This window comes from Emydura macquarii, unplaced genomic scaffold (genome assembly GCF_026122565.2).
Source record: "Emydura macquarii macquarii isolate MOO-44397 ecotype Brisbane River unplaced genomic scaffold, CSIRO-AGI_Emac_v2 contig_378, whole genome shotgun sequence".
NCBI classification, from domain to species: domain Eukaryota; kingdom Metazoa; phylum Chordata; order Testudines; family Chelidae; genus Emydura; species Emydura macquarii.
Window position 1 is genome coordinate 1,325,302 of NW_027130515.1, and position 20,772 is coordinate 1,346,073.

Below are 20,772 nucleotides of genomic sequence, written 5' to 3' on the forward strand. Positions count from 1 at the left end.
AAACCAGCCCCCCTCAGATGGTGGTGCAGGGGGAGGGGAGGCAGCGTATAAGGGAGAATAATGCAGCCTGACCACACTGCAGCTGAAGTCCAGGCCTGCCACAGCCCATTAGCACTGGGCAGGTATTTACCCCCCGCCCCCAGCCAGTGTCTGCAGAAAATAATTATCAGCCCTCCTCATCTTTAAAGAGGATTAAAAGCGGTTAACTCAATGTACAAAGCCTTTGTTGTGTCGCTTTCCCCAGGCTGCGGCACAAGGAGATTTCCACACAGCCACTTAGGCGACTTTTTATCGGGTTGTCTTCAGGAGGTAATTGGGTTTTGGAGCAGCCTGTTTAAAATGCGTAACCCGGACTCATAAACAAAACCAAAGCAGCCGGGGCTGCCAGGCGGAGGCAGAGCAGAACAAACACCGGCACCCTCAAAGGAGAATCCCCCCCGCCTGCTGTCACGGAAACGAAGCCCTCCTGCCTGTGGTGCAAGGGGGATGTGGCTGCCCGGGCGTCCTCAGCAAGCGGAGGCAGGGAGCTCCGTGGCTATCCAGGCAAGTGGTGAGTGCCGTGCTGGCGCCTTGGCAGACGTGTGGGTCTGGGTGGGCTGCTGAGAGCACCAGGAGTTCTGCCGCCAGGCCCGGAGGCACCTCACCCCCAACCTGGGAAACGCAAGGGGAGAAGTTCTGGGAACCCAAAGCTGCTCCCTTGGTGTGTGGGGAACAGGAGCGGGGTGACGCTGGAGTGGCTGAGAGCTGAGTGCGGGCCAGGGTCTTTTAGTGCATTTGCCAGGCTCGGTGTGTGAGCTGCCCTTGGGCTTTATCTTGGCCCCAGCACCCTGCTGGGTGAGGGGCCTTCACTAATCACTGCCCTGGTATCAGTGCCAGCGAGAGCTGGCGGGCCGGGGACTGCGGTGACCTCTGACCCTCTGCAAACAGGCCTGGCACCGGCATCAGCAGGGCAGGCTGCCCACCCAATCCCCAGCCACTCTGCATGGGGCAGGTCTAGGCTGGGTATTAGGGAAAACCTTTCCCCTAGGAGGGTGGTGAAGCACTGGAATGGGTCACTGAGGGAGGTGGTGGCATCTCCATCCTTAGAGGTTTTGAAGGCCCGGCTTGACAAAGCGCTGGCTGGGATGATTTAGTCGGGGTCGGTCCTGCTCTGAGCAGTTTATTTAGCCTCACGGAGCCCCTCCCCTGGGCATGTTCTGGGAGCAGCGGCGTCATGTGGCAGCCAGACAGGGTCTGAGGCCGGACTGCAGAGTTCTCGCTGTACACAAAGGGGCTACAGAGTGTGCCTGCCGCACGGCTGGGGTCACCTTCCATGCGGCCTGGGTTTGGGCCCCCTGGAGCACATCTACCCGGAACCTGTTTTCATTGCCGGAAGGTGCCAATAGCTCCCGTTGCCTTTGGCGTGGGCAGGTCCCGTCCCTCGGCTGGAGAACAGGCCCCAGCTGCCTGCTAGCATAACCAGTGGGGAGCGTGGCTTTGTCCCCGCTCTGTGCCTGGCCCCACGAGCGGAGTCCGTTCCAGGCCCCTGCACAGCCGGCAGAGACTTGCCGGTTCAGCTCTCCAAGTCGCTGGCTAGTGCTCGCACTGGTGATCCTCACACATGCGCCTGGGCGGGGAGGAGAGGGATGCGCCATGCACCATGGCACCCCGGTGCGGAGAGCTCGGATAACTTGCTCTTCAAACGACCTCCGTCCCCCGTGCCCCCCGGCTCCCTGTGCAAACCAATCTCAAAACCTATTCACTCGCGCGCTCTGTGCCGCAACCACCAGCTTTCATCTCCAGCTGCCTCTTGTGTACAGAATCTCCATGACAAAAGGCAGCTGCCACGACGTTTCCGCACTGTCCTCTACTCCCACAGCGGCACCCGTGAGTGCCCGGCTCACCGCCGGCTGCCCGCCGACACGCCTCTCCCAGGTGTACACAAAGGGAGGTGATGTGCGGGGTGACTTGGCAGGATGGTAGCTAAAGCTGGGGTCTGGCAGCCGGCAGCCCGGGGGGGCCTCTGCAGGGTTACAGGAATCCCATGGGATCCTTTGGCAGGAGAACTGCGCCCCTGGGTGATAGTCACTGCTCTGCCACTGATCCACTGCGTAACCCTGAGCAAGTCACTTAAACCTCACTGCACCGCTAGCGACTTCCTGCTGAAAGAGGCTAAAGGCGCTGACCTAACCGATGGGGGATGGAAAAGTCAGAGGCCGACCCCATTAATGGTGGCAAAGTGCTTTGATATCCTCGGCAGAAAAGTGACAATGGGCCAGATACATCCTTGGAGCAACCTCTGTAGAATGGCACCAGCTTGGTCCGTGGCTGCTAGAGTACGTCACCCGCCAGGGTTACCCTGCCCCTTTCTGCTGGACAGGCCCTTGCACGTCTTTGGAAATGAGCCGGATTGCTCGGGGCTGGCAGGGGCGAGTCACCCAGTGCCGCAGCCATCAGCCCTGAGCCGGAAACCAACGGGCGGCTGGGCGGGCAGACTCCGGGCACGCTCGCAGCTGCCACTTCCCCATGTTGTTCAGAGCAGGCATGCTCTCCTGAGGCCAGGCAAGAAATGCCAATCCCCCGGCGGGAGACACCTGTGTGCTGGCCAGTGGGAGTGTGCCGAATTAGCTCCTGCACTGCTGAGGGGGACTCTCCAAACTGGTGCTGTGCCCCTGGGCTAGACCCGTCACGGAGCGGCGGGGGCCAGACAGGGGGAAACACGCTAACTGGGCCATGGTGCACGCAGATCAGAAGCTATCCCCCAGGGCCGCAGGTCACGCAGCTACCCAGCACTGGCCAGGGCCCCGGGCATGGCACATGGGTGAGCAACAGGCCACGGGCCTGCCTGGGTGGCGTCACGGCTCTGCCACGGGCACGGGTTCCTGGGTCCCACAGCCGGTCTGGATGGGGTCCTAGGAGCACCGGGGAAGCTGGTGCTGAGCAGGCTGCCCCAGGGAAAGGTGTGCAGCCCCTCCCCCAGCTGCACAGGGAGTCGTTACCCAGTAGCTTGAATTGATTTGTTCCGGGTTTGAATTTGTTCCAGGACCCGAGGCTCGGCCTGAGCAAAGGGACGTCGCGAACACCCGCAGGGTACCTCTGCCAGCCCTCGCCTGGCACTCAGCAACTGGGGAACCTGCCCGAGCATCCAGCCCCCCCCACCTCCTACAAACAGCTGTTCGTGCACGAACCGCCCACTCGAGCGGGCCCCGCTGCAGGGAAACAAGCAGCTGCCCTCTTGTGCACGCACACCACACGCACGCCCCCGCACAGGCGGGCACCCGCAGGTGCACAGACAGCAACATCTGTTTTGGAACAACAAAGCTCTGCATTCGGCAGAGAGGCCCTACAGAGGATCCTTTACCAAGAGCTGCTCTGCGAAAGCAACCCCCCTTGGCAGTGCAGGCGCAGGGAAGGGGACTTGTGCACCCTGAAGTTCAGGGGAAAGGCCTTGGTCTGGTGGGAGCCCAGCAGGGCTTGCAATGGACGGGCCGGGAGGCAGGGAACGGGATTTTACTGTTCCTGGAACATGAGGAAGGGACCAAGGTGGCTGAGTTGTGAACTAGCGTCCCACGCAAGCTGCCTCCGCTGGAACCCTGACCTGCAGCCCCCTGCTAGCCCAGCCCTGGGCCCCCCACATACAGCTCTGCTCGTGCCCCTCAACCCTGGCCCACAGCGCCCTGCGAGGCCAGAGCTGAACATCCCCTAACAACTCCCCCAATACCCCTCGGCCCCAACCTGCAGCTCCCCCTCCCCCGCTAGTCCAGTGCGAGGGCCACCTCTTGCCCCCCCAGCTATGCTGATGCCTGGAGCTTTCTAACTCCAGACAGCTCTGCCCGTGCACAGCCCTGGCTGGCGCACGCTGGGGAAGACCAGCCTCGCAGCACTTCTTAGCTCAGCTCAGACCTGCACTTTTTACCCTCCTTTGCTTTGCCCCATTCAAAGTTTTACTGCCCAGGTCTTAGCACGAGCCAAGCCCAGTGCAATGCTTGAGATTAACCAGCACCCAGCAGACTGGAAGCTCCAAGCAACAACCTCTGCATTGCCAGGGGAGGGCAAAACACCAGGTGCAGCTGAGAAGCAATTAAAAAAGCCGCAATAGCAATGTGAACCTGCCATCCTAGCACCGTGCCATGCTTCCCAAAGGCAGCCAAGGATTCTCATCCCCCACACTGCAGAGAGGGAAACAGACTCCGAACGCGTGCCTGCCTTCTCCCTACTTACACAACTCATTGGCAGAACCAGGAAGAGACACCAAGAAACTTGTTATCCAAAAACCTTTCTGGACCAACTCACCACAACCACCCCAACCCCACGCAGCCAGCTGGGAGCTGCACTCTTCCCCGCAGAGGGGATAGCAAGTCACTTGGAGTTGTCAGCACCTACCTACCTACCTGTCTGCCTGCCAGCCAACCACAGCTGTGCCTTCCCATGGTTCACCTTCCCAGTGATATTTGCAGGCTTGAAAAGTAAACACAGGCAACCTGGGCAACCAGATTTCCCAAGTATGTTGCTATTTTTACCCAGAATACACTGGAGCACAGATGCAAATTATTTGATGCAACAAACTGTCTATTGGCCAACAGGAATTGCAGTCCTCTGTGTAATGAGCTGCCTCTCTAGCCAATCGCAACCTGCTGCTTGAATGTCCTAGGCTGGCCCAGAGGAGACAGTGCATGGACGCATCTCCCCGGTGGTAGTGGTGGTGGATGCTGTAGCGTAGACAGGGCTCAGGGAGTTTCACCTCCCTGTGGTCGGCTCCAGCGTTATGACAAAGTTACCAGGGCCCATTTTACACCCGTCTCGGCTGTTGTTGCCAGCAGAGGAGATTTACTGGGCAGATTTCCCAGGGCAGAAGCCGCTCCCCTGCCTGTCACGCTCTGGCTCAGCACCCAGCTGAGCTTAATCATCTGAAAAACATGGTTTGTGTCCGAACGTTGTGCCTCTGCAGGGCCGGTGACGGGAGTGGGAGCCTGCTGGTGGAAGCAGGGCAGGGGCAGGGGGTGCTGCTAAAGGCAAGGGAGGGGGAGCTTACCACTGGGCCCCGGGTTCCCAACAAGACAGCTCCAGCTGGCCTGCCCGGGCAACAGCCCCTGGACACGGGGAAAGAGAAAAAGCAGGAGAGGCAGCAGGACGCTGGGGCTCCTCAGGTTCCTGGTGTCACTCGGGCTGGTGAGACGGGCCGGACTGACAAGCTGGGAGGAGGGCACCAGGCAGGTACCGCTTGGACCCCGCACAGGCATAGAGGGGCCAGGTCCAGTGGCGAGAGGGGAGCCCTGCGCCGGGTGATGGGCAGCATGGCTAGCGGGTGCCTGGCACAGCCAGGGAGCACAGAGAATCCTAGGGCTGGAAGGGCCCTCGGGAGGTCGTCTAGGCCAGTCCCCGGCACTGAGGCAGGACCAAGCGTTAGCTAGACCATCCCTGACAGGGGCTTGTCTAACCCTTGTGCACGGTCCCACCTTGCCTGCATATTGCCTCCTGCTGGGAAAGGATGGGACAGGCAGCGCCCAACCTACTCCTGACAGTACCTCCTGCTGGTCTGGGGTAGACAGGAAACACCCAGAGCCGACCTGCAAATGCATCGTGCATCGATCATGCTACGCTAGCCCCTGGAATCCCGAACGTGTCCCCAAGAGAAACTGTCCCCCGGGCTCGGTTATTTCCCTGTTTCAAATGGAAACTGACCACTCTACACCGGAACGGCCCTTCCGCTGCAGAGTTTGCCAGCACAGGGCCGTGCATGTGAGTCTCCACTGGGGGTTGATGAGAGGTGCAAGCAAAGCGGCACGGCTGGGCCAGACGCACTGTGCCAGCGGCGAGCACGCAGAGCTCAGACTGGGAACTGCACGTCGCCGTTTGCAACGATTCATCCCAAGTCTCACTGTCAGCCCGGCCGAGCCCTGGGTGCCCTTCCCCTCGGCAAAGATCTCACTGATGTCCGTACAGAGGCCCCTCTCCTGCCAGCCAACCCCCCTGGGCAGATCCCTGCATTCAGGTGGAGTCAGTCCAGACTGGTAGGTCCAGCGTCAGGACTGGAGTTTGAGTAGGGACAGCAGGGTGAGAGAGATACAGACGTTTGCTTTCAGTGCGATATATGGGGCCAGGGCTGGGCACCCGGGCTGCGTTGGGCTGCGCACTGCTCTGCCGGATGGTAGGAACTGGCAGGCGGTTTTTCACGTGGCAGCTGCCCCTTGCATAGATTCGCAGGCCAGAAGGGAGCATTGTGATACCTCCTGCGTAACACAGGCCAGAGACCTGCCCTAAACAATCAGCAAGAGTGAACTTTTAGTCCCCAGTCACCAGCCAGTCACGAGGGAAAGACACAACCACCCTGTGCCTTTGGCCTGGGCTTTGCTGCGCTCCTAGGCGGGGGCTCCCTGTTCCCTGGTGTGTGTTTCTCTCACCCCAGGTGCCTGTGCTGGGGGTGGCTCGGTTTTTCTGCTGCTTGACTAATTGCTGCCCGGGCTCCTGCCTGGGAAGACCAGGCCGTGGGGAAAGCGAGCAGTGGATTTCAGCACCATGCTCAGTTACTGATGTGTGTGTTTGCTGAGGTGCTGTTCACAGGCTCTGTTTGTCAGCTCTTGTCGGAACATCCTGGACCAGGGTTTGGCTGACCTGAGGGAAGAGAGGGTTCCATTTCCGAGAAAGGAGAAGCCGCTGGGAGCAGGGGCATGCCTTGGTGATCACGGGCTTAATTCCCGGCTGAAGCATCGCCCAGCTGCTCTGTTTCAGTCTGAGCCGGTGATTTGTCAGCGAGAGATGGAGGAGAAGTTGCAGCAGCAGCAACGTCATTGACTCTGATAGAGATTTTGTGGAGCAACATCACAGCCGGAGCCGGGGCCTTGCCGGGTGTGCACACAGCTGGGCTGGGGGGCGGGGTAATATGTAACCCTGTGTCGTAGGTGTTGGGACACGTGAAAAGATGCCTGCTTGTCCGGCAAGGGAAGCGAACAGCTTGGTGAAAAGCTGAGCAGGTGACCAGCTTGGTGAGCAGCTCCATCAGGTAAACAACCGAGCTGGCAAACTCATCTGAGAGCCAGGCGTTATACACGGATAACGACTAACTGGGTGAGAAGGGCTGTAGGGCAAGCACCTGAACGTGGGCCGCGCTGGCATTAACCCTGCGCTGGGCCCTGTTTGGCTGGGCTGATCCCTCCCTGAAGCAGCAAATAAACGACATCCTTCCTCAGGTCCAGAGTCTGTCTGTGAACCTGTGCATTCTGGGTAGCAGGGAAAAGACCTGGTCAACACGGACAATCCCGCAGCAGCCGACATGGGCTCGCAGGTCCTTTCTGCTGGGAGAACCTCACCACCCTGCTGCCGGCCCATTCTCTGAACTGAGCCTAACCCAGAGGTTCTGAGTCCCCGGGACAGGGTCTCTGGTCTGGGCCAGGCAGGAGGTGGGGCGAGGTGCCTTGGACTCTATGAGTCCGGCAGAGTCTGGGTGCCGTTGTCCTCCCTGAACTGTGTGATTTTATGCTCGTTGCCACCTCCAGGTGCTGGGTGGGACCAGAAGGTCTGACAGGCCCAGGCCTGCCCTTTGGGGGATTCACAGCCCTCCTGGGAGCAGGAAGCACAAAACATCTCATGGGGATCCCAGATTTACAACCCCTGGAGGGGTCCATGCTTCATTACTCTTCTCACAGCCCCTCAGTTCTGCTCCCCTGAACATGCTTCCTCGAGTTGCTACACCGATAACAGCCAGGAGGAAGCTGCTTTGCACTCTGGGACACGCGGTGTCTGGTGTCACCAGCTGCACCGTCTAGCCGCCATGAGCTTGGAAAGGCTGATCTGAACCCACATGCTCATTTGATTCCCAGAAGATCAGGTTTTGGCCCATGACGCCATTAGAACTAAAGTCAGGGCTCCTGGGTTCTATTCCCAGCTCCCCCTCTCACGCCTGTGACCTGGGGTGAGTCACATGACCGCTCTGCCTTTGTTTCCCCACGTATACAATAATACCCTCCCCTGGGCAATCGCACTCCCCGCTGGTGTGATGCCTGCAGACCAATGTCCGGCGCGCTGCGACTGCTGCTCACGGTCACGATTACCGCGCGCTCCTCCTATCTGCTGGATCAACCGATTGTCTCTCATCTCTTCCTTCCATGGAAGCTCTTTGGGGCAGGGTCCCCTTGGGCTGTGGAGGTGCAGCTCCTGGCGCCATGGGGCCCTGCTCCCAGACTGCGGCTGGTGGGCACTAGCACAATACTGCTGCTAATCAATAACACATCTCACTGAGCCCAGGCGTGATCCTGGGACTATAATCTCGTTGGGGCAGAGCCTGTGTCTTTATTTGCCTTTGCACAGCACCCAGCAAGAGCCAGGCTCTGACCCTGTCTGCTGCTGGAATATACATATGAAATTAATATTCATCATTCTCATTAACACTCTCTATTAGTAATCCTTTCTCTCCTCGAAACCCACGGGCAGGTTCCTTGGAGATCAGTGCAGCAAAACGTGTCATTACCACGTCACCTGTAATCGCCATGTAATTGAGTCCCTCGGATTTGTTGCATATGCGCTAGGCCGCCCTCATGCCATGGAAATGGGAGATTTCCGCCTGCTTGGCATCACCCTTTTGCAAACTCTTTGCCTGCCGGGTAAAGGCGAGCATCACTGGGGACGTCCGCACGCTGCTACAGGGGAATCCACCACATCAGGGTAGGGTGTTAGCTGGGTTTGACTGGCTCACACACCAGATTGCCCTGTGCTATTCGTGGCTGTGCGCTGTCCTGGAATCGAATCCCTGGGCTGAGTATCGGAGGGGAGCCTTCTCGGCCTCATGTCTTGTACAGAGCAGCATGCGCCTCGCCTGTCTGTGCCATGCATTATTAAACAGAGCGACTGCAGCCCCTCTGTATTTTTCCTGCCTGGGTTTTGCTGCACAGGAAGTAGGTTCTTTAAGCAGATATTTCTCTCTGAAACTCCCTGCTAAGCTCAGGCTGTAGCGCTGGGTTTGCTGCAGATACGGGTGATTCTCTTACCAGGTTTCTGACTTTTCTAGGTTCTTGCCTTATCCCTGCCCCCCATGGTATAAATTCCAATTTCCATTAAAGAGCTACAATGCATTCAGGCCCAATGTTATCATCAATGCCATGGCTTCTCCTGGCCTTTCCCACACAGCGGGTACTTACGGCATTTACATACCTAATGCGGTATATAAATGCACACTTACCCCGCGGCCAGCCCATCAATATTTATGGCAGGCGCACACATGCACAATGCACTGCAGAGGAGTCAGAGAAGGAGCTGTGAGCAGAATACCAGGTGCCACTTAGTTATCTCTCTGCATCAGACAAAGGGTCTCTCTCTCGAGACCTCGTGCTACAGAGATCCGCTCCCCCCACCTCGCACACCCCGCCGGTCCCCAAGGCAGCCCCGAGACGCTTCAAACACCCACTGAATTCAACAGCAAAGCTTTGAGATCCGCTTTTGAGGAAAACCAACAATCCAGCAGGCTCCTAGGGAGAGGGTGGGAGAGGGGAAGGGTGGGGATAAAGGGCTGGTTTCGCGAGCCCAGCCCGGCCTGGCGTGTGATAGCCCTTTCCGTGCCTGTTCGGAGCTTTGCACGAGAGGATCTCTGAGGGCTTTGCAAAGATTACTCCTGCCGCAGGCTGAGATTGTCCAAGCTGCCTGCTGGGGGATGGACGTCCAGTTCCTGTCCGGTTTCGGTTGCCAGTGGGCACTCTGATGGGAATCGGGCCCCCACGTCCCCCGGCCAGCGTCAGCCTCACCCTCCTGGGAACCTTGCAGGGCTGCTGCAATTATCCCTTTTTCGCAGGTGAGGAAACTGAGGCGCAGAAGGAGAGGAAGCAACCTGCCCGGGGTCATGCAGCGAATTGGTAGCAGAGTCAGGAGCAGAAGCCAGGAGCTGCCGCTGTCAAGCCCTTCTTGTCTTCCCACCAGACAACCCCCTGCCCCCTCAGAAAACTGGCCCTGACGCTGAAATCCTGGGGTCTCCTCTGAGCGACCGGCTGAGCTGAATGTTAGGAGCTGGGCCTTGGCCACCAGAAGCCCTGTCCTGCCAGGGTCCCCCCCGGGAGAGGTAACACACAGCCCCTCGGGATGGCTCCCACCCCATGCCCAGGTGAGGCAGTTCTTCCAGGAGGCCTGGGGCAGAGCTGCCAGCTGCCAGGAAATGCCTCCGGAGGCCAAGAACTCAACAAGAGCCAAAAAGGGACTGGATGTTTCTGTGGGTTTCCAGAGCTGTCGTCGTGAAGGACAACAGAGGTCTGGGCAGGGAGGTGAGATTACGGGCTTCAGGGTCCCAGTCAATCTCCAAGTGCTGGAGACCCGACGTGGGGGCAAATCGTCCCCATCTGCTGCGGTGGGTGCTTACATCCTCCCCTGCAGCACCCGGTGCTGGGCCTTGTGGGAGATGGGACGCTGGGCCTGATCCAATCCAGCCACCCCGAAATCCCTCGCTGCTCCCCACCCCTAGGGCTGGTCCGAAATTTCCCATTGAACCTTTTTAAAAAAAAAACCAACTGGGGCTGGCTTTTGAGTAGACGGGAGCAAACAAGAGACGGTGGAAGCTGCTGCACCTACCTTTCCGTGTCTCTCCAGCCAGGCGTCCGTGTCCCTTCCCGGGACTAACACGACGGCGCCTCCTGGCTGGGGCAGAGCATGTCAGGGGCAGGGTGCACGCTGGAGAGGAGAGAAGGGGAGGACAGGGTCAGGGGAGCTGTACCCACGGCGCTCTCTCCTCACCCCCCAGCTCAGGTGGGTAGAACCGGCAGCCCCACACCGGTGCAGCAGTGTAACTCGCGCTGTGTGCAAAGCGGCCCCAGCCACAGCAGAAGGCCGGAGAGCAGGTCTGGCTCCCACTTAGCGCTGTCTCCCTCAGGATGGCATCTCATTATTTCCCAAACGCCCTTCCCCCCTCCCGCCTCTCTGCCTCAGCTGTCCTAGCAGGCACACGTCCCCGGCATTTGGTGGAGCCCCTGCCTCTTTCTGTTCAACCTCCTCCTTCTCCCAGGCCTGTTTCCGGGCCTTCCTGGTGACGGGTCACCGGGTTCTCCCTATGGAAGGGATCTTCTGCAAATTGCCCCCCCCATCCAGCTCTCTCTCCCTCTGGCAGATGGGAAATTCCCAGCCCCAGAGCACTGGGTCAAGCTAAAGTTAAAGCCGAGAGCCCGGGTGAAAGGCCCTGGCAGGTATAAAAAATACCAGGAAGCTGAGAAAGCCAGAGTCCAGGTTCAATGCGAAGGGAAGCAGAACCTCTGCAGTCTGGAGCTGCTCTTTTGAGACAGCTGCACCGTGCACTCCCCACGCGGCCCCTGCAAGAACAGCTGCAGCCCCTCCCCGCATCGCTCCTCGCCAAACTCCTTGGGAAGATGCCGGATTCTGGGACCAAGGCCTTTTTCCGAGCCTTTTCAGAAGGCTGAGCACATCTTCATCTGAGGCAGGGACGGCACCGCTGCCAGTCTCCCCTCTTGCCCCCTTCCTCTGCTTTCTCCGGAAACACGTGGAGTCCCACGTGTTAAAAGAGCTGCCGTATTGCACTGAGAAGGTGCAGCCCACAGCACAGTTTTAGACCGCTTCCAGCCACGTGCATTCCCGTTAGGAAGGGTGGCCGCACTCCGGGAGCTTTCATTGGTCTAGCTTCACCAGTTTCAAGCTAGGTAAGTCGCATGGTTGCCAGTCCCACTTTCTCCCATTGCAGCCCATCTCTACTGGGGATCTCCACTGGGCCGAATATCCCCCATGGCAAGTGCTCGAATGATGCTGCATCACTGCATGGACTTTGCTCTTTTCTTGATAAATGCTCTAATTTAATGCACTGGGCCTAGGAGATTTGTATTTGAAGTTATTACTCGTCTAGTGATCAATTACACTTGTCTGTCTGGTGGCCCAGGGGACCTCAGTGATGTGTAAGGAATGATGGCTGTCAGGAGATGAGAAGGCTCATCAGGAATTTGTAAAGAGTCAGCACGTCCATGCTGTGATGGAGAGGAAAGCATCCTGGCATTTCTCTCAGTCACGAGGTGACAGTCTTTAGCGATGGCCTTGGTTTTCACCCAATTCAGGTTTCCCCCAGGGCAGTGTGAAATTAGTTGGGATGCTTTTATGATGTATTTACAGACTTTCAAATACGTGGGTTTCCTTGAAATTTAATATTAGCTCCGACTTTCCTGGATTTCTAAAGATAACTTTTTCAATATAACATCCTTGTTAGTTAAAAAAAAACCTTACAAGAATGTTGTGGGTTATTTTAAAAAAACCAACCCCCTGGGTGTTACTGATCGATTCTCAACTCCAATGCCGATTTCATGAGGCTTTTTGTCTGGGGATTTCCAGAGGACTTTTTTTTTTTAAACACCTTTGCAACGTTTATGACAAGCAGTGGGAGACAGTTGCGACATGGGAATTTTTGGTAGGGCTTTTTATGAATCCTAAGTGTGCTACAGGGCAAGTCTACACTTAAAACACGGCAGCGGCTAGACGAAGACGCTCCTGCACTGACAGGACAGAGCTCTCCCATTGGCGTAGTGAATCCACCTCCCTGAGAGGTGGCAGCTCTGTTGCCGGGAGAAGCTGTCCCGCTGACACAGCGCTGTCTACACGGGGCACGGGGTCAGGATCACTACGATATAAGTGGATTTGCAGTTATACGGTATATAGACAGGGTAACTGGATTTTTTACACCCCTGAGCAACACAGCTGGGGTGACCTAACTTTCGAGTGTAGCGCTGGCCTGAGTTTGTTTGTGGGGAAGTGCCGGAGACATGGGGCGTGTGTGTCTGGGGAGGGCTGAATGGGTCATCAGAGGACAGGCCGAGGCCCACCCAGAGCAATGGAAAACCCGAGAAGACAATGAAAACCTCAAGGGGCAGGACACAGAGACCAGCAACCACAACACAGAGGAAGGAGGTTCCCCGAGGTGGGGGGAAACGGAGCAGATGCCAGTTGGAGAACAAAGGCCAGGGAGGTGTCAGCTACAGGGATAAGAGTGGGCTTCTGAAAGAGGCTTGACTGCTCTGACCTTGGTCTGACGACAGGACGGTCTAGAGCCTCCACTAGAGTCTACTGCAGCGTGGCTGGCGGATTGCTCTGCTTTGCCCAGGTGGATTTCATCTTAGCAGGTTAGCACCGAGAAATAAAGATGCAGCCAAACGACCTCCAGTGCTGCCTTCCAGCTGCCTGCTAAACCCTCCTCTGTTTGGAAACGGTGCCTGGTGTCCCGGCAGACACTTGCTGTGGGGCCCTGCTCCCCGAAGAGCATAACAAGCTCTGCCCAGGAGCCTGTCTCCGCTGGACGTGCTGGTTACAGCTCACAGGGTGAAGCAGGAGGCAGCTCAGTCTCAGAGGCGGGGAGGCCACCGGACCTACCCTGAAGGAAGAGTGGGACCCCTTGGGGGGCTGCTGCACTGAAGGGGATCCTCCAAAGGACTCTTTAAAAGCTGGGGTGTAGCACAAATCTTGTGGCTCCATGACACCAGGCAGAAGGACAGGCCATGGGGGAAGCTGCGTTGGCACATGAACTAAAGCAGGGTGCTGACAATTCCTCTGCCTGGCACAGTGGCTGCGGCTCTGAGCAGGTAGTTGGGGGTATTCAGGGGCGCAATCGTTCTGTGCATATCCCTATCAACGTGTCGCTTTGCTGTGACACGACTTGGAGAAGCAAGGCCGGGCTCTCTGTGGGTGGGTTCGGGGGGGGGGGGATGGAGGGACTCAAGACACCAAAGGGGCTGTCTGCGGTCCTGGAAGAAGACACAGCTCCAGGAGCCTAGGTCTACGCTTCCACATACAGCTCGTGATTTTGGGTGGCTCAACTGTTCAGAGCCCAACGTGAGACTCCATAGGGGGGCTTGATTTCCCAGCGGCGGATACTAAGCCCTGTCTGAGGGTCAGACCCCTTTGTGGGGTCCCTGGCTGGGTGCCGCTAAATCACTAGGCTTGTGCAACATCCACGAGCTGCACGGCCTCAGAAACCTGCCCTCCCACTGCAGCCTCTGCTAGGCGGGGACAGACGTATTAAATGCCTGCCACACCCGTAAAGTGGGAAGTGTCTTCAAGGAAATGGGATTGTGGTTCCCAGAGCAGGTTTTTCAGCCACAAGGGGTCTACAGGCTGTTGCTTCTCACCCGCTCCAGGGGGCTGGAGGGGGGGGCACTGAAGATATGGGCTCAGCAGTGCTTCATTTGTAATGCAAGAGGGGCCGGGGCTCGGCAATGTTTTTACTTTCATAACTGAGACGGCAAGTCCAGCCCTGGCACAAATTAAGCCCCGGAGTTCAGTCCCTTAAGAGGAGAGAGCATCTCCTGTCATCCAGGTGGGACTCTGGTTGATGGGGGGATGAGCCGGGAAGGGGGCAGGTGCTGATGGGAATGCAAGGGAGCCCTGAATGGGATGAGGGAGGAGGGTTCTGATGGGGACTTCTGTATGGACGTGGTACCCCTGCACTGGCCCCCTCTCTGGCAGCCGAGAGCTGAGAGATTCCTGGGAGGTGGGATGGGTGTGTGAACCTCAAAGCAAAGGGACTCAGTCTCCAGGGTTGGCATATGGCACTTTCAACCAGGTCTGAAGTCACATTCAAGGAAAAGGGGAGGAATTTTTGGGGGGTCCCAGGGCCAGTCTGGAGCTGGCTCCTCTGTTTCTTCATCACTTTGTTGCAAGAGTGCATCATCACTGTGTCCTAGCAACATCATGGCCATTACCGCGGCAACGCACTGTGACATCACCCGCCAACTAGTTCCTCAGTGCTATGGAGAAATCTCCCAGGGCAAAACACAGATTTTTAGCAACTCAAAGCAGCTGAAAGAGGGCAAAGAAACAGCAAATGCCCAGACTGGGGGACCAGGCGGGTGTTTCCATAGGGCTAGCCAGGTTCCCCGGAAGTGAACTATTAATCTGTAACACAGAAACAGTCTTTTCTCCAAATGGGGGAAGGAGGGAGATTCAACAATTGCAGATAAACAAATGACCCCAGGGAGCGGAGGGAAAACCTGATTCAAAAGCTGCTGGAGAGAAGCAATGGCTCTAGTGGAGAGGCGGCCACACTTTTAAAAGCACTAAAAAGCAGGGATGAGTTGTTAACTCCCACAGGCAGGAGACACCGGGAACGTGCCAGGCACAGCTACGGGTTTAGTTACTGAGCTGACTCCATTGCAGCTCCCTGCGCTTCCATCTGCAGGAGGCCAAAGTACCGTGCATAGAGCAGCGCTACAGAAGATGCAATCTACCTCCCAAGTTCCTTTCATCATTGGCCCTAGGGATCTGCGGGCTGCTGTCTCCTCCCGCCCCCAGGGCAATCGCGCGGCATTTTAAAGATAGGCCCTGTTTGTCTTTTACAATCTCTGCATTTTTTTTCAAAATTTCAGATCAGGGAGATGTGAGAGAGGAAAAGAGGCAAACGAGCTGCACAGGCAGGAAAACTTCACACAGGGGCTTTCATGCCACAAAACGTTTTCCCTGGGGAGAGGAGGAAGCTCTCCCCACCTGCCTCCGACTCCATGGGGCATCGGCTGTGTATTTCACAGTGGCTAGGTAGTTTGGGAGTGGGAAAGAGGGTCACAGATCAGCTAAATTCTGGGAAAACGGCTTCCCGTGAAAACACACACTCTGCCCCCCCCACATCCAGTCCATCCGTGGCCTGAAATCTGCCCCCATCTACAGCCGTGCTCTGATGTCAAGGGACTGTCAGAGAGAATCAGACAGTTCTCACAGGCATTTGTGATACTGTGCATACATTTATATGAACCTATCGCATTTCTCTAGTCCCTTTCATCTGGAGAGAGATCTCAAAACACTTTATAAACTTTGTACATTCGACACCACTTAAATGCAGCCACCTCTGGGGCCGAGCAGTGACTAGCTGGTGTAAAACTCACGGTGCTACAATCTCGGGGAGATGACCTTTCAGACAAAGACAATGGGGAAATCGCTAGTCTTAGGTAAAAGTGCCTGGGGATCATGAATGGCCGCAGACAGCAGACAAAAGCTAAGGGTTAAGGTCTCATCTCAAAGACGCCCAGGAAGTGAACTGCCTGGTGTTCAGGTTAGATGGAAGGCTGGGATTCACTATCTCTGGGGTGCTGTAGAATCTACACATCTAGGAAATGGGGTGGGCACAGAGGCAGCTTTCACTAGCCAATGATCTCACTAAATCAGTGCAGCTTCCCTGAGTTCTGTGGGAACAGAGTCAGGCCACCGGTGCGCACTTTGGAAAAGCCAACGAAAGGGATGCAAAGCAGCAGCGACCCAACCCGCCAAACCCGGCTCAAAACCAAATATCTTGTCAGCTCTCTGCTGCCAAGGACAGGGCCACGAGCCGTCACTCACAATGGTAACACAATGGTAACACAATGGTAACACAACATAACGCATCACCAGGAGAAATTGAGGGGGTTGGTTCCTTTTGAGCTTTTTGCTGCTTTCTAAAGAATATACACTTCCCTGAAGGCAGTCTGGCCTAGTGGTAAGGCACTGGGCTGGGCATCTGGGGACCTGGCCTGTACTCCTGCCACTGACCCGCTGTGTGCCTTGGCCATGTCCCTTCACCTCTATTTGTCTCCTGCCTTTGTCTGTTTAACCTGAGAGCCCCTTGGGCCGGGGACTGTCTCTTGCTTTGCACTCTGTTTGGGAGCCCTGAGCTCAGCTGAGGCTTCGCATGGTTTGAACCTGTTATGACATTTCTTGTCCTTTCCCATGCAAAGATCCCTGACAAGGAGCATTGGATCTGCTCAAGCAGCATGGCTGCCCGCTGCTCCAGATCAACACTAGGAGTAGTTAAGGTGTGAACTGCATTTCTCATCCACCTCTGGGCGGTGTTAATAGCTCTGTCTAGCTGAGATCATTTCAATGCTAATGCTATCGCGCAAGGCAGTCGAAGAAACACACACAGCCACAGCCAAGGGCAATTGTGAAACACCTGGTTATGCGTCAATCTTTCTTCAGTGAGCTTCCTCTCTGGCTGTGGCTACACGGGAAAATGAGCCCCTGGATTCCAGCAATGGCACAGCTTTACTGGCGATAGCAATGGGGTGAGTGCCAGCACCTGGAAGAAGCCTTCAACACACACTACTTCAAATATTACACCAGGGCTTAGCACTGATGCAGCTGCTCCGTTGCTGGCATACGGGGGCTGATTTTTGTCGTGTGGACACACCCTGTTCTGCAAGCAGGAAGGGGCGGCCAACCCAGAGAACTTGCACTGGTTCCTCTCACCCTTGCTTTGCAATGTACTGCCACATCCATCCTGGAGAATGGACAACTGGCTCCATCTTTTAACCTCTTTTAACAGCCTGCATCCTGCCTCTTGAACCCCAGCAGATAGCTCTGAGACCCAGCATCAGCCGCCCTCCCCAGGACACCCATCCTGAAACCGAGAGCCACGCTCTGCTTGCCTTACTGGCGTGAGTCATCCCAGCAGTACGGAGGGACTACTCGTGTGAGTCTGGTGGGCAGCTCACCTTGCATAATGCAGTTCGTGTTCACCACTGCTGCGAATTGGCTCCCAATGTGCCCCTCCCCCCAGTTCTGCACAGCCCCACATCACAGAGGGGATTTGGGGAGTGCAGTGACCATTATGAAGGGCCTGGGGGGATTGTTTCATGATTGTTTCAAGGGGCTGAGCGGGTGCAGCTTGGCTCGGAGGTGGGATGAGTGTCCAGTAGGATCTGGAGATCTTCAGTAATAAGGAGTGGGAGACATTCCATAGGGTGGGGGACCAGGGAGCTGGAGCTAAGAGAAATGGGGGGCAGGAAGGGACAGGGAAAGATAGGCCGCATGCCATGGAACCTCTGAGGAATGCGGGCCGTGGAGAAGTCTCTTACAGTCGGAGGTGGGAGCCCCTCGGGGGGATTTGGGGACCGGCAGGGAACTGTGGATGCCCATGTCAAGAAGGCATGCCCCGCTGTGAGGAGTGTGATGGAGCAGCCAGGGGCCGGCTCACTCCCCTGGGAGGCTGCAGCTGGCCAGGAATGCCTGTGAGCCTAGAGAGCCCAGCTGATGTATCCCAGGGGCGAGGGCCTAATGCCAAACCGGTGACTTCAGTGGCCCTCTCTCTCTTGGCTCCAAGGGGCTTTCAATCAGGCCACAGTCTTACCCGGCCGGAGATGCAGCCAGCGTTCATTGCCTGTGTCTTTCTCGCCTTGACAAGAGCCACTGCCCAGATAACCCCTGCTAACCGCACCAGGACCAGCCGAGCGGCAGCTTCCTCCCCTTAGCCATGCTACGGCCCCACTGCCTGCCTGGGCCCCGATCCACCCAAAGCCGTGCCCAGAGTGTCGGGCGCTGTTTGCGGGGAGCTCGCTCTCAGCTCTGCACGCCCCAGGCCGCTCGGCAGGGCCCGGGCGAGGATTTTCCCTCCTTTCCCTTGCCCTGGGTCTGGATTCCTCGGTCAGGCCCGGCGCTGCGGGCTCGGCAGCTCTTCAGCCCCGGCCGCAGAGAGGCAGGAGCAGCTGTGCCGCGCTGTGGGTGGGGGGCGGGCTGGGGAATCCCACAGCATCGCACCCCCCTTCCCCCCCCAGGATGCAGCTGCTCCGCCGCGCGCGGCTATTCTTTACCTTGTTAGATCAGCGGGCGGGGGGCGGGGGGGCCCTTTTGATCTCTTGTTTCAGCCCCCCCCCCGCCGCCCGCCCCCATCCCTGCAGCACCCCGGCCCCGGGAGCCCCTGGGATAACGCACGGCTCCGGCACAGACCCGCCCGCCCCGCTGTGAACGGGCGCGGGGAGCCGAGCCGAGCGCAGCGCAGAGGAAATGGGAGGCGCCGAGCCCCGCCGCGGCTGGGGGGGGCCGGTGCGCCCCGGGTGAGGAGGAGGGGCGGGGGGGGCCCGGTCACCCCGCGCACAGCCCGGCAGGGCGGGGGGGGGGGGCGCAGAGGGGGAGCCGGGCCCCGAGCCGGGCCGGAGAGGCCCCGCGGCGCATGGCGGCGGCAGAGGCAGGGCGCGCCCGGGGCGCGGGGAGCTGTCTGCGCGCGCGGTGCTGAACCCGGGGCCGGGCCGGGCCGGGCCGGGAGCGGCGCGGACAAAGAGCGGTACGCACCTGCTCGGCGGCCGGGCCGGGAGGCTGCGCCGGAGCGGCTGGCTCGGCCGAGGGCGCCGGGCACGGTGCGCGCTGTCGGTGTCGGAGCCCCCCCCGGGCTCGCCCCGCGCCCCGCGCGGCTCCTCCGCTGCCGGCCCGGCGAAGGGTGGCGGGGGGGGGGCGCTCAGAGGAGCCGCGCCGCCCGCCCGGGTGCACGGCCAGCGCCCAGCGGCGGGGCAGCGCTGCGCGGGAGGCGGCGGCGGCTGACGAGGCCGGGGCAGGCGCGGGGAGCCGCGGGTTCCCGGCGCGGCGCAGCCGGTGGATGGCGAGCGGCGGCGCCGGGAGTCCTGGAGGCGGGGCGGGGCGGGCTGAAGTTTGCTCCTCCGCGACCCAGGGGAGGCGAGTCCCCCAGGGAGGGCGAGGGGCTGAGATCCGCCCCCTGCCTTCGCCAGCGGCGGCCTGGGGCCGAGACCGGCGAGGCGGCAGGATAAAGCCACTGCTGGGGAGCAGGGGCCGTTCCCTCCCTGCCCATCTGTCCCGGGAGCCCCCCTTTGGCAGGGGGCAGGGTCCGAGGAAGGCGCTCTGGTCTGGGGGCTCCTGGCCCGCGGAGAGCTCGGCCCGCATCCACACAGGCACCTGCGCCAATGGGTAACAGGAAGGTTTGATCCAGAAGCGGTGAGAGCCCTTCGGACACCCGGGGAAATAAAGGTGGGAACAACAGAGTGTAGGTGCACAGCGCCCAAGGCCGGAAAGCACCGCTGTGATCGTCCAGCCCGGCCCCCGGTACGGAAAACATCCCCAAATCAGTCCTAGAGCAGAGCCGTTGGAAACCATCCCCTCCCAATGTAGGAAGGGCGAGTGAGGGAGAATCCACCAGGGCCCCTGGTAAATGACTGTCACCTTTGTCATTTGCTGCGGAGTTATTTTTGACCGGTGCTAGCCCTGTCCAAAGCAGACTTTCTCAAGGGTGGCTGAGGGGCAATCCAGCTGTTAGCAGTGTTGTTACTGATGGGACCGCACCCTGGAAAACATCTGCCCTGAACCCCTCTCTTCTAGTCCCCCAACCTCGCCACGCTCATCATCAGAAGCAAGCGCCCCCAGAGACCAGGACTTGCCAAGGCAACGTGGCACCAGACTCTGCCAGAAGAACAGATGCAAAACCCGCAGCCATATCTCCACTGCTCCGAGGATCAAGACCCGCCCCAGGACACACCTTTCAAGACCCAGGGGCCTACACATGCCCGTCACGACAGGTGATGTGCCTCCTCTTGTGCATCAAATGCCTCAGTAACAACTCGGTCAGTTGCTGCACTCGCAGCTGAACTCCCCCAGAACAGTGACAAAAGACAAGGTCACACTAGCACCCAGGAGTGACATCGCTCCCCAGCTGATCTTCCAATACGTGGTCTCAAAGGAAACCTGCACAACACCTGCAAAAGGAGCCTGGGAACGTCAGTTCAGAACTCTGCTAGACACCAGAAACCCTGGACTTAACAGGGACACTGATTTTGTGACTCATCTGTAACACTCCACACTGCCTGCTGCCCTTAATTGCCCACTTCAAACCGTGTGCACGACAATCTAACCCACAACTGCCCACTTCATGTCCAATGAGCACCTCCAACATGCATTTCCCGTTCTGCTGAACAATCTATCCCTCCTTGTATTTAGCTCCCACGCTCTGCTTCCTTCCCCAGACCCGAAGAAGAGCTCTGGGTAGCTCAGAAGTTTGTACCTTCCACCAACAGAATCTGGTGCAATAAAAGATATAACCTGGCCCACCTTGTCTCTAGCCAGACAGTGACAGTTTATTCAAACGAGGCCTTGGTT

General features: G+C 58.2%; 1 protein-coding gene across 1 annotated transcript in view; it reads right to left on the bottom strand.

Annotated features, from left to right (window-relative positions):
* The window catches only part of CPLX2 (complexin 2), a 51,696-nt gene extending 32,591 nt beyond the window's left edge, over positions 1–19,105 (bottom strand). Inside the window, exons 1-2 of the mRNA XM_067535567.1 lie at positions 18,964–19,105; positions 10,525–10,623 (exon numbers count right to left, since the gene is read on the bottom strand). The gene's annotated coding sequence lies outside the window, so the exon portion shown is untranslated. The remainder of the gene's footprint in view (positions 1–10,524; positions 10,624–18,963) is intronic.
* Between the last annotated feature and the right edge of the window lie 1,667 nt (positions 19,106–20,772).